The sequence below is a fragment of the Saccopteryx bilineata genome, chromosome 4, assembly GCF_036850765.1.
Source record: "Saccopteryx bilineata isolate mSacBil1 chromosome 4, mSacBil1_pri_phased_curated, whole genome shotgun sequence".
Lineage (NCBI taxonomy): Eukaryota > Metazoa > Chordata > Mammalia > Chiroptera > Emballonuridae > Saccopteryx > Saccopteryx bilineata.
Window position 1 is genome coordinate 272,693,023 of NC_089493.1, and position 14,542 is coordinate 272,707,564.

At 39.6% G+C, this 14,542-nt stretch overlaps 1 protein-coding gene and 1 pseudogene across 1 annotated transcript in view; one reads left to right on the plus strand and one right to left on the minus strand.

Moving 5' to 3' along the window:
• Window positions 1-14,542, minus strand: part of VKORC1L1 (vitamin K epoxide reductase complex subunit 1 like 1) — a 93,787-nt gene that overhangs the window by 21,597 nt on the left and 57,648 nt on the right. The gene's annotated exons all lie outside the window — the stretch shown is intronic.
• On the plus strand, window positions 5,327-7,144 carry LOC136336466 (ubiquitin-like domain-containing CTD phosphatase 1; annotated as a pseudogene).

A 14,542-nucleotide genomic window follows, 5' to 3' on the forward strand; every position in this document is an offset into this window, starting at 1 on the left:
TACAGATCGCTCTGTAGCTCAGGCCAGGTGGCTGGTCTTGGGCATGGCACAGGTGGCAACTGATCTTGGCCTGTACCCCCAAGGTGCCCACCTGCTGGCCAGCTTCAGACCATGCCAGAGCCCAACCCAACCACCTCCACAGGCAACACACTCAAAGGGCAGACTCATCAGGCACCAGAGCCCCACTGAAGTGAGTTCTCCTCCACAGGGTTAACCCTGCACAGCAGCTCCTCCCCTTTGGTCCACAACTAGTTCTCACAGCCAGTTGTCTCGGGGTAAACCCCACCCCCCTTTGACGTGCCTAAAGCTATCAAGGCTCAATTACAACAGGAGAGTGCACACAGCTGACATAGGGAGCACCTAAAGTACCCAGCACAGGTGACTGGGAGTCTGTACCACTGGACCCTACAGGACACCTACTATATAAGGCCACGCTACCAAGACTGGGTGATGTACCAAGCTCTACCTAACATATACAAAAACAAACAAACAAAAACAACAACAAAAAGACATAGAAAAGCAGCCAGAATGAGGAGACAAACAAATGTGCTAGATGAAATAAAACCACAAAAAAAAACTCACTAAATATAATGAACACAATCAGATGCAGAGTTCAAAACACTGGTTATAAGGATGCTCACTGAACTTAAGGGAAGGCAGAAAAACTCTGCGAGAACTTCAACAAGGAGATAGGAAAACATTAAAAATAGAGGTTAAGCCCTGGCCGGTTGGCTCAGCGGTAGAGCGTCGGCCTAGCGTGCGGAGGACCCGGGTTCGATTCCCGGCCAGGGCACATAGGAGAAGCGCCCATTTGCTTCTCCACCCCTCCGCCGCGCTTTCCTCTCTGTCTCTCTCTTCCCCTCCTGCAGCCAAGGCTCCATTGGAGCAAAGATGGCCCGGGCGCTGGGCATGGCTCTGTGGCCTCTGCCTCAGGCGCTAGAGTGGCTCTGGTCGCAATATGGCGACGCCCAGGATGGGCAGAGCATCGCCCCCTGGGGGGCAGAGCACCGCCCCTGGTGGGCGTGCCGGGTGGATCCCGGTCGGGCGCATGCGGGAGTCTGTCTGACTGTCTCTCCCTGTTTCCAGCTTCAGAAAAATGAAGAAAAAAAAAAAAATAAAAAAAAAAAAAATAAAAAAAAAAAAATAAAAATAGAGGTTAAAACAAACAAAAAATAGTCAGAAATGAAAAGTACAGTAACCAGAATGATGAATACATTACAGAAAATCAACAGTAGAGCAGATAAAGAGAGGTTCATACCAGCAATTCAGAAAATAAGGTAGGAGAAAACACCCAATCAGAACAGCAAAAAGAAAAGAGAATCTCAAAAAAATGTTAATTAATGGAGACTCTGGGACAACTTCAATTGTACCAACACTTGCATCATGCAGGTGCCAGAAAAAGAAGAGAGAGCAAGGAATTGCAAATCGACATGGAAAAATAATGAGAGAAATCTTCCCTAACCTGGTGAATAAAATAAACACACAAGTCCAGGAACAGCAGAGAGTCCCAAAAAAGATGAACCCAAAGAGGCCCACAACAAGACACATAATAATTAAAATGCCAAAGGTTAAAGACAAAGAGAATCTTAAAAGCAACAAGATAAAAGCAGTTTGTTACCTATAAGGTAGCTTCCATTAGAGCTTCCATCAGCTGAATTCTCAATAGAAAATTTGCAGGCTAGAAGAGATTGGCACAAAATATATTCAAAGTGATGAAAAGCAAGGGACCTACACCCAGATTACTCTACCTAGCAAAGCTATCATTTAGAATTGACGGACAGATAGCTTTCTACACACAAAAAAAGGCTAAAGGAGTTTATCACCAACAAATCAGTACTACAAGAAATCATAAAGGGTTTTCTATAAAAAAAAGAAAAAATATCAATAATAAAATGGCAATAAATACGTGTCTATCAACAATTATTTTAAATGCAAACAAATTTAATGCTCCAATCAAAAGATAGATATATAGTGGCTGAATCTATAGCAAAATAAGACCCTTACATATATTATCTACAAAAGACTCACTTTGACCAAAAGACACACACAGACTGAAAGTAAAGGGATGGAAAAAGATATTTTATGAAAATAGAAAAAAAAAGAAATGAAAATATTTATATCAGACTAAATAGACTTTAAAATGCAGATTCTAATGAAAGACAAAATACCCAGCAATTCCACTTCCAAATATTAATCTGAAGAAATCCAAAAGACTAAATCAAAAAACATTATATAGATATGCATCCATATGTTCTCCAAAGCATTATTTACCATAGCCAAGATATGGAAGCAATTATGTGTCCATCAATTGAAGAAGAGATAAAGCAGTACATATATATCTATACAATGAAATGTGACTCATCCATAAAAAAATAAAAGAAATTGCAATGCTATCTACAACAGGGATGGATCTAGAGGGTACTGTACTGAGTAAAATAAGTCAAAGACAAATGCCATGTGATTTCACTTATATGTGGAATCTGAAAAACCAAAATAAACAAATGGGCAGGCCAGAAAAAGACTCAAAGATACAAAGACCATTTTGATAGTTGCCAGATGGGAGAGGGGCTTCAGAAACGTGTAGAAAAGGTGAAGGGAGTAGTAACAAGTACAAACTGAAGTTACAGAATAGTTAGTCAGATGTTAAGTACAGCATAGGGAATATAGTCAATAATATTGTAATAACTATACCTGGTATCAGATGGGTACTAGAATTATTAAGGTTATCACTTCATAAGTTATATAAATGTCTAATCACTGGGTTGTAAACCTGAAACTAATATAATACTGTATGTCAACTGTAATTGAAAAGAATTAAAAATTATTAAAAAAATAAACTCACAAAAGTCCAGGACTGGATAGTTTCATGGGTGAATTTTACCAAATTTTCAAAGAATTAACAGCTAGGCTTCTCAAACTATTGCAAAAATTCAAGAGAAGGAAAGCCTCCCAAGTCTACAGAAAGAAAAAGTAGGCTTCAGAACAAGGGAATGTATCAGGTAATAAAAAGAGATATTATATAATAATGAGTCAATTAACCAAGAAGACAAAACAATACTAAATGTATATGCATCTAGAAAGAGAACTCCAAAGTAAATGAAGCAAACAGTGGTAAAACTGAAAGAAATAATTGAATCCATAATTAAACTGAGACTTCCACAAATCTCTCTCAGTAATTAATAGAATAGAAAATACAAAAAAAATACAGAAGACCTAAACAGAATAATCAGTCAGCCTGATCTGATATTTATAGAACATCCCACCCAAAAATAGAATATATATTCTTTTTAATATACATGGAACATTCACCATGGTAGACCCTATTGCAAACAAAACATACTATAAACAAATCTTAACATATTTAAATAATTGAAACCCTACAAAACATATCCTCAGACCAAAATAATTAAACTAGAAATTAGTAACAGCAAGATATTTGAAAAATGGACCCACTATTTGGAAATTAAACAACATACAGTACTTTTTAAACAAATCCATAAATCAACATGAAGTCTCAAGAAGAACAGAAAATATTGTGAACAGAGTAAAAATATATCAAAAATGATGGTGTGCAACTAAAGCTGTGCTTAGAGAGAAGTTTATAGGATTAAAAGAAGGAAAAAAAGTAAAATTAGGGCACAAATCAGCATTATTGGAAACAGAAAAACAAAAGCTGGCTCTTTGAAACAATCAATAAATCCTGATGAAGGAAAGAGGGGGCTAAGGGAGGGAGGGAGGGAGGCAAACAGAAAGGAGACACTAAATAATCACATCAGAAATGGAGACGGGGCCCTGACCAGTTGGCTCAGTGACTGAGCTTCTGCCCAGCATGTGGAAGTCCCTACCATCTGCAGCCATGGTTGGAATGGTTCAAGCAAGTTGGCCCTGGGTGAGGATGGCTCCATGGCCTCACCTCAGGTACCAAAATAACTTGGTTGCCGAGCAACAGAGTAGCAGCAGATGGCAGATGGGCGGAGCATCACCCTGGAGGGGGTTTGCTGGTGGATCCAGGTGGATCGTGGTGGGGGCACATGCGGGAGTCTGTCTCTCTACCTCCCTGCCTCTCCATCAATCAATTAAAATAAATAAATAAATAAAAAAGAATATTATCACTACAGACAAGTATAAACATTGAAAAGACAATAAGGGAGGCCCTGGCTGGTTGGCTCAATGGTAGAGCGTCGGCCTGGCGTGCGGAAGTCCCGGGTTCGATTCCCAGCCAGGGCACACAGGAGAAGTGCCCATCTGCTTCTCCACCCCTCCCCCTCTCCTTCCTCTCTGTCTCTCTCTTCCCCTCCCGCAGCCAAGGCTCCACTGGAGCAAAGATGGCCCAGGCGCTGGGGATGGCTCCATGGCCTCTGCCTCAGGCGCTAGACTGGCTCTGGTTGCAACAGAGCAACGCCCCAGATGGGCAGAGCATCGCCCCCTGGTGGGCATGCCGGGTGGATCCCGGTTGGGCGCATGTGGGAGTCTGACTGCATCCCCGTTTCCAACTTCGAAAAAATACAAAAAAAAAAAAAAAGTACAAGACAATAAGGGAACACTACAAACAACTCCATGCCCATATCTGGTAAGTTCAATGAAATGGACCGATGCACTTTGAAATTCACAAATGTCAAAACTTACTTGGGAAGAAACAGAGAATCTGAATAGTCTTATTCATAGTTTAAAATTAAGAAACAAAAGAAAACAAAAACAAGTCTAGGTGGTTTCTTTGGCAAATTCTACCAAATATATAAGGAAAAAATAATACTAATTCTACATAATCTCTTCCAGAAAACAGAAAAAGATGAAATACTTCTCAACTCAATTAATTTGTAAGGCCAGCATCACCCATATATCAAAACTAGATTTAAAGAATCACAAGAAAAAAATAAACACTACAGACCAATATTACTCAGAAAAAGACACAAAACTCTTCAACAATATTATAAACCAAATCCAGCAATATATTTAAAAATAACACATCATGACCAAATAGGATTAATTTTCAGTATTCAAGACTTGTTTAGCCTGACCTGTGGTGGCGCAGTGGATAAAGCGTCAACCTGGAAACGCTGAGGTTGCCGGTTCAAAACCCTGGTCAAGGCACATATGGGAGTTGATGCTTTCTGCTCCTCCCCCCTTCTCTCCCTCTCCCTCTTTTTTTCTCTCTCTCTTCCCCCCCCCTCTATAATGAATAAATAAAATCTTAAAAAAAAAAAAACTTGTTTAGATTTCCGGTGCCCTCTGTTCCGCCGTGGCCGGTTCCCGCGCCCGCTGCCGCCGGTGCCGCCGCACTCCAGGGAATTTCTGAACAGAATCTGCCTCGACACATGTTTCAAGGATGGCTCTCCCTATTATCGTAAAACGGAGTGGACAGGAATACTCAGTGACCACACTTTCAGAAGATGATACTGTGCTGAATCTCAAAACAGTTTCTCAAGACCCTTACAGGAGTGCTCCCAGAACGACAGAAGTTACTTGGATTTAAAGGCAAACCTGCAGAAAATGATGTTAAGGTTGGAGCTCTCAAACTGAAACCAAATACTAAAATCATGATGATGGGAACTCGTAAGGAGAGCTTGGAAGATGTCCTAGGACCACCTCCTGACAATGACGATGTTGTCAATGACTTTGATATTGAAGATGAAGTAGTTGATGTAGAAAACAGGGAAGAAAACCTACTGAAAATTTCTCGCAGAGTAAGAGTACAAAGTGGAAATTTTGAATCCACCCAGGGAATGGAAAAAGCTTTTGGTACTAGATGTTGATTATACGTTATTTGACCATAGGCCTTGTGCAGAGACTGGAGTAGAATTAATGCGGCCTATCTTCATGAATTCCTTACATCTGCATATAAAGATTATGACATTGTTATTTGGTCCGCAACAAATATGAAGTGGATTGAAGCTAAAAATGAAAGAGCTGGGAGTCAGTACAAATGCAAATTATAAGATTACCTTCATGTTGGACAGTGCCGCTATGATAACAGTACTTGCGCCAAGGAGAGGATTTTTTTTTTTTTTTTTTTTTGGTATTTTTTTGAAGCTGGAAACGGGGAGAGACAGTCAGACAGACTCCCGCATGCGCCTGACGGGGATCTACCCGGCACGCCCACCAGGGGCAATGCTCTGCCCCTCCGGGGTGTCGCTCTGATGCGACCAGAGCCACTCTAGCGCCTGGGGCAGAGGCCAAGGAGCCATTCCCAGCGCCCGGGCCATCTTTGCTCCAATGGAGCCTTGGCTGCGGGAGGGGAAGAGAGAGACAGAGAGGAAGGAGAGGGGGAGGGGTGGAGAAGCAGATGGGCGCTTCTCCTGTGTGCCCTGGCCAGGAATCGAACCTGGGACCCCTGCACGCCAGGCCGACGCTCTACCACTGAGCCAACCGGCCAGGGCCCCAAGGAGAGGATTAATAGATGTAAAGCCTCTTGGTGTTATATGGGGAAAGTTTTCGGAATTTTACAGCAAAAAGAACACTATTATGTTTGATGACATAGGAAGAAATTTTCTCATGAACCCACAGAATGGACTAAAGATAAGACCTTTTATGAAAGCACACCTAAATCGAGATAAAGACAAAGAACTCTTAAAATTAACTCAGTACCTCAGGAAATAGCAAAATTAGATGACTTTTTGGACCTAAATCACAAATATTGGGAAAGGTATCTCTCAAAGAAGCAAGGACAGTAGCTCCAAGTTACGCTGGCATTACGCTGCTAAAGATACTTGAGATCCATGAACTCTTACTTTTCTGCTAGAAATCACTCTAATAGTGCTGGATACTGAAGCGGATGCTGCTTACACTTGGTCTTTCAGTTCTTTTGTAAATTTAATTTCCTATTTTTTGAAGATCATAGCAATATGCTAAAAAATAATCTTTTTCCCCTATGTGAATATACTGTTACTTTTGAAAAGTGTTTTCTCCATCATCGAGTACTGAGTTTTTTTCCCCACACACACAAGAAAAGCGGACAAAAATGTATACTCAACAGTGTCATTTTGTGACTTCGGAAACAAGTTATGTCTTGTGTTCCTGCCTTATTGTGTTGTCATTTGGCTAAATCTAAGACCAAACCCATCTCAAAATTACTGTTTTTCCTTTAAAAAAATTTTTTTCCCCCAGTAAGAAACCTAGTTTGGTATGCTTAAAGTTACCAAAAATTTTTTTGTTCCATTGTCATAGTCACAATTTCTCTCTCTCTCTCTTTTTTTTTTGTATTTTTCTGGAGCTAGAAATGGGGAGAGACAGTCAGACAGACTCCCGCATGCGCCCAACCGGGATCCACCCGGCACACCCACCAGGGGCGAGGCTCTGCCCACCAGGGGGTATGCTCTGCCCCTCCGGGGCCTCGCTCTGCCGCAACCAGAGCCACTCTAGCGCCTGGGGCAGAGGCCAAGGAGCCATCCCCAGCGCCCGGGCCATCTTTGATCCAATGGAGCCTTGGCTGCAGGAGGGGAAGAGAGAGACAGAGAGGAAGGAGGGGGGGCGGTGGAGTAGCAGATGGGCGCTTCTCCTATGTGCCCTGGCCGGGAATCGAACCCAGGTCCCATGCATGCCAGGCCAACGCTCTACCGCTGAGCCAACCGGCCAGGGGCACAATTTCTCTTTTTACTCCACCATTTACGTCTCTAAATTCTGAGCTCTCTCAGCTTGGTTGTATGTGTGTCAGTGTTCTTGGGGTAATACTGGAACATGTCAGCTGCGATACCGATATGTTATAGTATGAGAAATAGAAAACATAAGATTAAAGAATGAAATTAAGGAACAAGAGTGTTTCTTTTTGGTGGCTAAGTAGAAACATTTCTGCCTAAAACTATTGTCATAAAAGCAGTTAATGGCAATACATTTTAAAATGGGACGAATCTCTGGCTTGGCCATCAAAAGCATGAACAAAAAGGTTTTGTTCTGTTCTAGCTATATCTTGTCTAAGTGCAGACACTGTGTTTCAGTGAAAATAACCATAAGCTTAAAGGAAATTATTTGCAATACTTAAGCCTGCAGATATGTAATGTGACCACTGTTTTGTGTTGACAGTATTGCTTAATACAGTTCTTGTATTTGAAAGGAATCTGATCCTTTCAAATGAACATGGTGTATATTGTTCTTATGGGACTATTTTAGTGGTGTAAATAATAAATATCTTTTCTTAAAAACAAAAAGACTTGTTTAACACTCAAAAATCTATCACTGTGACTCACTAACAGACTAGAGAAAAACCACATGGTGAGTTCAAGTAATGCTGATAATGCATTTGACAAACATCCATTCATGATTTCAAAAATGCTCAGCAAACTATGAAGAAAAGGGATTTTCTCTGAGCTGATAAAAGTCATCTATAAAGAACGTGCAACTAACCACTTCAATGTGAGAACTATATATATTCTTCCCCCTTAAGATCAGGAACAAAAGCAAATATGTCTGCTGTCATGACTCCTATTCTACATTGTGTTTGAAGTCCTAGCCAGTACAATAAGGGAAGAAAATAAACCAAGTCATACAGAGAAGAAAGCAAGAAAATACAATTCAAACCACATAACTGTCTACATAGAATATCCCAAATGAAGACTGAATGGAATATACAGACAACAGCCACACCATATATATATATATGGTGTGGCTGTTGTCTGTGTATATATATACATATAGGTCTACCAGACCTATATATATATATATAAGGTCTACCAGAAAGTTCTGTCTGTTTCTATCACAAGTTTCGACACGTAAGCACATGTTTATTTGGCACATGTGTGCCTCTCTATTTTTATCACTTAATGTATACATACTGATGTAGCAAATTAACTAAAACAAAGTTGATTCACGTTAGTCTTATGTGTGAAGCCATAGTGTACCCAGGGCTACTGATAAAGTTCATTTACGCCACTGTAATTTTTACAAATTTCAACAAGGAAGAAATGCTACAGAAGCATGTCTGTCGCATCCACCATATTCCCCAGACTTAGCACCCTCCAACTACCACTTGTTTTTGTCCTTACGAAACTTTTTGAAGGGCAAAAAATTCAAAAATGAAGAAGATATCAAACAAGCACTGGTTCAATTTTTCGCATCAAAAGATAAAACATTTTTCAAAAATGGGATATACAAATTGCCCTCATGCTGGCAAGAAATTATTAATAATAATGGAAATTATATTATTTAATAAAGTTTATTGATGGTAAGAAAAATTTGTATTTTGTTTTATTCCAAAAACGGACAGAACTCTCCGGTAGACCTTATAGAAACAGAACCTCATACCTCTGCAGCAACCAGTCCAGGAAGCCAAAGCACAACTTCTGTAGCCATCATATCCAAACAGCCAGAACTTGATCAATAATTGCCAGCTTCCCTAATTTTGCTCCACTTCCAATTTACGACCAACCAGAGAAAGGAAAATATGCTCCCCTACCCAGTCTCATAAAATGTTCCACTTCCAGTTAGGTCTGCTTCCAGCTTCACCATGCCAACAACTTCCAATTAGGATAACATTAGGCTTTTCCTTTTTCCCATAATAAAGCTTTTATTCTCTCCTTTTAGAGTCCCTTTTTAGTCTGTGCCAAATGCAAGTAATGGTGGCTGATGCTCTATCTGTTCTTATTTGGATGGGCTTTATTACAAGGAATCTACAAAACTTCCTAAAATTAATGTGAGTTTATGAGGTCATACAACACAAGATCAATGTATAAAAAACAACTGTATTTCTATATGAATAACAATGAATTATTGAAAGTAAAAATATTTGTTTTATTGACAACAGCATATACACACAAATAAAGAAAATACATAGGTATAACTCCTTTTTTTTTTTAAAGATTTTATTTATCCATTTTAGAGAGGAGAGACAGAGAGAGAGAGAGAGAGAAAAAAAAGGGGAAGAGAAGCAGGAAGCATCAACTCCCATATGTGCCTTGACCAGGCAAGCCCAGGGTTTCAAACCAGCAACCTCAGTGTTCCAGGTCAATGCCTTATCCACTGTGCCACCACAGGTCCAGCAATACATAGGTATAAATCTAACAAAATATCTGTAGTGTCTGTATGTTAAAAATTATAATACATTAAAATAGATCAAAGACCTATATAGATATAGAAGGAAACTGTGTTCAGACTGGAAGACAATATAGATATTAATTCTCCTCAAACTGATCTATAGATTCAATGCTATTCTAATCAAAATACTAGTGGTATTTTTTATAGATGGTAACAAAAATTAATACAGAAAGGTAAAGTAACTAGAAAAGCCAAAACAGAACACACACTAATTTCAAAACATTCTAAAGCTACACTAACAAATACATAATACTGTGTACTGGTGAAGAACAGAAACAGAGAACAAAAGAAGAGAATATATGGTGCTGGAAAAAAAAGAAAGAAAATAGAAAAACCACCACCTCAACCACACACCAAACAATTAATAATGGATTAACAAGGTAGATTTATCAAAACTTAAAACATTTGTTTAATGTTAAAGACACTGTTAAGAAAATGAAAAGAAAAGCTCGAGAGTGGGAGAAATTACTTGGAAATTACATATCAGAAGATTTTTATCCAGAATATATTAAGCTCTCAAAAACCTCAACCATAAGAAAACAAACAACTTAAAGAAAGAGAGAGAGGGAGGCAGGTAGGGAGGGAGAGAGGGGGAAAGAGGAAAACATCAATTTGTTGTCCCACTTATTTATGCATTTGTTGGTTGATTCTTGCATGTGCCCTGACCAGGGATGGAACCCACAACCTTGGCACATCAGGACAATGCTCTAACCAACTGAGCTACTTGGTCAGGTCAACAACTTAATTTTTTTTTTTTTTTTAATTTATTTATTTATTTTTAACAGAGACAGAGAGAGAGTCAGAGAGAGGGATAGACAGGGACAGACAGACAGGAATGGAGAGATGAGAAGCATCCATCATTAGTTTTTTGTTGCCATTGAGACACCTTAGTTGTTCATTGATTGCTTTCTCATATGTGCCTTGACCGTGGGCCTTCAGCAGACCGAGTAACCCCTTGCTCGAGCCAGCAACCTTGGGTTCAAGTTGGTGAGCTTTTGCTCAAACCAGATGAGCCCATGTTCAAGCTGGCAACCTCGGGGTCTCGAACCTGGGTCCTCGGCATCCCAGTCTGACGCTCTATCCACTGCGCCACAGCCTGGTCAGGCAACAACTTAATTTTTTTTAAAAGCAAAAGATTTAAATAAACACAGCATCAAGTATGTGGCACATAAGCACATGGAAAGATGCTAGATATCTTCAGTCATTAGAGAAATACAAATAAAATTCTAATAACACTATTACACACCTATCAGAATGCTAAACAAACATAACAATAAAACATAATATATACACCTAAGTACTGAAACTTTCATATGTTGTTGGTGCTCATGCAAAATAGTATAGGTATTCTGGAAAACAAATGGACAGTTTCTTATGAAGGTAAACATACACTTAACATATTACCCAGTGATTCTACCTGTTTATCAATGAGAAATGAAAACTTATGCTTATACAAATATGTGTTTGCAAAAATCTACAGTAACTTTATAATTGCTAAAAATTGGAAACAACCCCAACAGGTAAATGGATGAACAAACTGGTACATACATGTAATACAATGAAAAAACTACTAATACATGCAACAACTTGGATGAACTGTAAATATATTACAGTAAGTTAACAAAGCCAGACTCAAAGGATAGTTACGTAAAATTCTATTTAAATGATATTCTGAAAAGGAAAAAACTATAAGAACAGAAAATAAATAAATGTCTGCCAAGGGTTAAGGATGGAGAAGGACTGATTACAAAGGGGAACTGATCTGATGTTGATGGTACTGGTGGCTACATGACTGGATGCATCTGAACTCAACAAACTGTAAACTGAAGAGTGAATTTCACTGTATGAAATTTAATTTTAAAAATTAATTAAATTTAAAAAACAATAGAATTTCTATTGTTTGGTGTGGTTTTCTCAACATTAAATATTTCCAGTCCCTGGCCAGTTGGCTCAATGGATAGAACATCAGCCCAGTGTGCAGATATCCCGAGTTTGATTCCTGGTAAGGGCATACATGAGAAGCAACTATCTGCTTCTCTTCTCCTCCTTCTCCCCCATTTCTATCTCTTCCCCTCTTGCAGCCAGTGGCTCAATAGGTTCAAGCATGGGTACCGGGCGCTATGGATAGCTTGGTTGATTCAAGCATCAGCCCCAGATGGGGATTGCCAGGTGGATCCCAGGAGGGGCGCATGTGGGAGTCTTATCTCCCCTCCTCTCACTTAAAACCAAATTACCATAGGTGAGTAATTAGAAAGTTCATTGTATCATTAAAGGTCCTTAAATGTCAGTATCCATACATGTTAATTCTAAGAAAAAAAATGTTTCTCTAAAAAAAAAAAAAAAATTCTGGCCCTGGCCGGTTGGCTCAGTGGTAGAGCGTCGGCCTGGCGTGCAGAAGTCCCAGGTTCGATTCCCAGCCAGGGCACACAGGAGAAGCGCCCATCTGCTTCTCCACCCTCCCCCTCTCCTTCCTCTCTGTCTCTCTCTTCCCCTCCCTTAGCGAGGCTCCATTGGAGCAAAGATGGCCCGGGCGCTGGGGATGGCTCCCTGGCCTCTGCCCCAGGCACTAGAGTGGCTCTGGTCGCGACAGAGCGACGCCCCAGAGGGGCAGAGCATCGCCCCCTGGTGGGCAGAGCGTTGCCCCTGGTGGGCATGCCGGGTGGATCCTGGTCGGGGGCATGCGGGAGTCTGTCTGACTGTCTCTCCCCATTTCCAGCTTCAGAAAAATATAAAAAAAAAAAAAAAAGAAAAGAAAAAAAAAAGTAATAAATACTGTAAAGTACTTATGTACCTAAGTGAAGAGGGCTTAATTTTGCCTAAGAGGTTAACAAGTAATTTGGCATTGTTATACAGCATAGATTGATCAGAGGGGTCAGAACTGAAAAGAGTAAGACCAATGAGGAAACTACTATTAATAGTGTAGATGAAATACAAAGGTTCGATTTAGGACTAAGAGCTCAAAAAGAAATTCAAAAGATATTTAGAAAGTAAAATCGAGAGATTTGATAAATGACTGAATTGTGGAGAAAGGATGACTGACTCCTAGGTTTCTAGATGTCTGGGTGTAAAGTGAGGCAATTTATGAGACAAAGAACAATACATGATTGAGTTTACTATCAACGTGTATCATATATCTCTGAACCACAAAGATAATTATGTTAATAATTAGCTGAATATAAAAACCTGAAGGTTTAGCCTGACCAGGCGGTGGCGCAGTGGATAGAGCGTCGGACTGGGATGCTGAAGGACCCAGGTTTGAGACCCTGAGGTTGCCAGCTTGAGCACGGGCTCATTTGGCTTGAGCAAAAAGCTCACCAGCTTGGACCCAAGGTCACTGGCTCAAGCAAGGGGTTACTCGGTCTGCTGAAGGCCTGAGGTCAAGGCACATATGAGAAAACAATCAATGAACAACTAAGGTGTCTCAACAAAAAACTGATGATTGATGCTTCTCATCTCTCTCCATTCCTGTCTGTCCCTATCTATACCTCTATCTGACTCTCTCTCTGTCCCTGTAAAAAATAAAAATAAATAAATAAAAAAAAACAAAAAACTGAGGGTTTATAAATGGATCTGCAATGTGAATTTAGAATTGTGGTTCTAAGGCCATAAATAAGAATTCAGACAGAGTATTCAGAAAAAAAGATTATGGAGGATTCCATGAGGGTGACTTAAAATGGGCTAGAGCAGTAGACCAAGAGAGAGTATAATTATAGGAAGGCATGAGAGAGAATTTAAGAAAGAATACAATATTCAATATCAAATCCTGAGGAAAAGATTAGAAAATAATAAAAGTACTTCCTCGATTTGGCAATTATGCTAGTGATAAACCATGACTTAAAAGAATGGGTAGGTATAGCTGTCAGTCATCAAATTCATATAAATAAAACTAAGCATTTGAATATTTGTTACTACACATTTGCAAAAACTGCTAGACAGATTTGCACAAAATTTGAAGACCATGTGGCATACAAAAAATTTACTATGAAGAACACTGGCAAAGTCTGGCAATGACACCAGTGAAAAATATCCTGGAGATTTTATTTAATTAGAGGTTGGTAAACTACAATATATGGGCTTAATTCAGCTCACTGTCTGTTTCTGTAAATAAAGTTTAATTCAAACATAGCCATTCTCATTCATATTGTCTCTGGCTACTTCCACACTGTAATATTAATTGGGACAGAGATCATATGGCCTGCAAAACTAAAATAACTGGCATCTGGCCCTTTAAAGAAAAATCAGCCAACCCCATATCTGACCAGAACAATGACACTATTGACAATAAGTATGCATTTGCATTTGAAGACAGAGTGCCTGGACTAACAGAGGGTAAAGACTAAGCCCCAAGCCACCCCCAAATTTTAGCTTGGTGCATTCACCTTTGTCCAGAGTCTAGCTTTGGATTTTAAAATCTCAAAACCTTAATGAAAACATAACGACCCAAAATCTATGGAACAAAGCAAAAGCAGTTCTAAGAGTAAAATTTATAGCATTACAGATCTACCGTAAGCAACCAGAA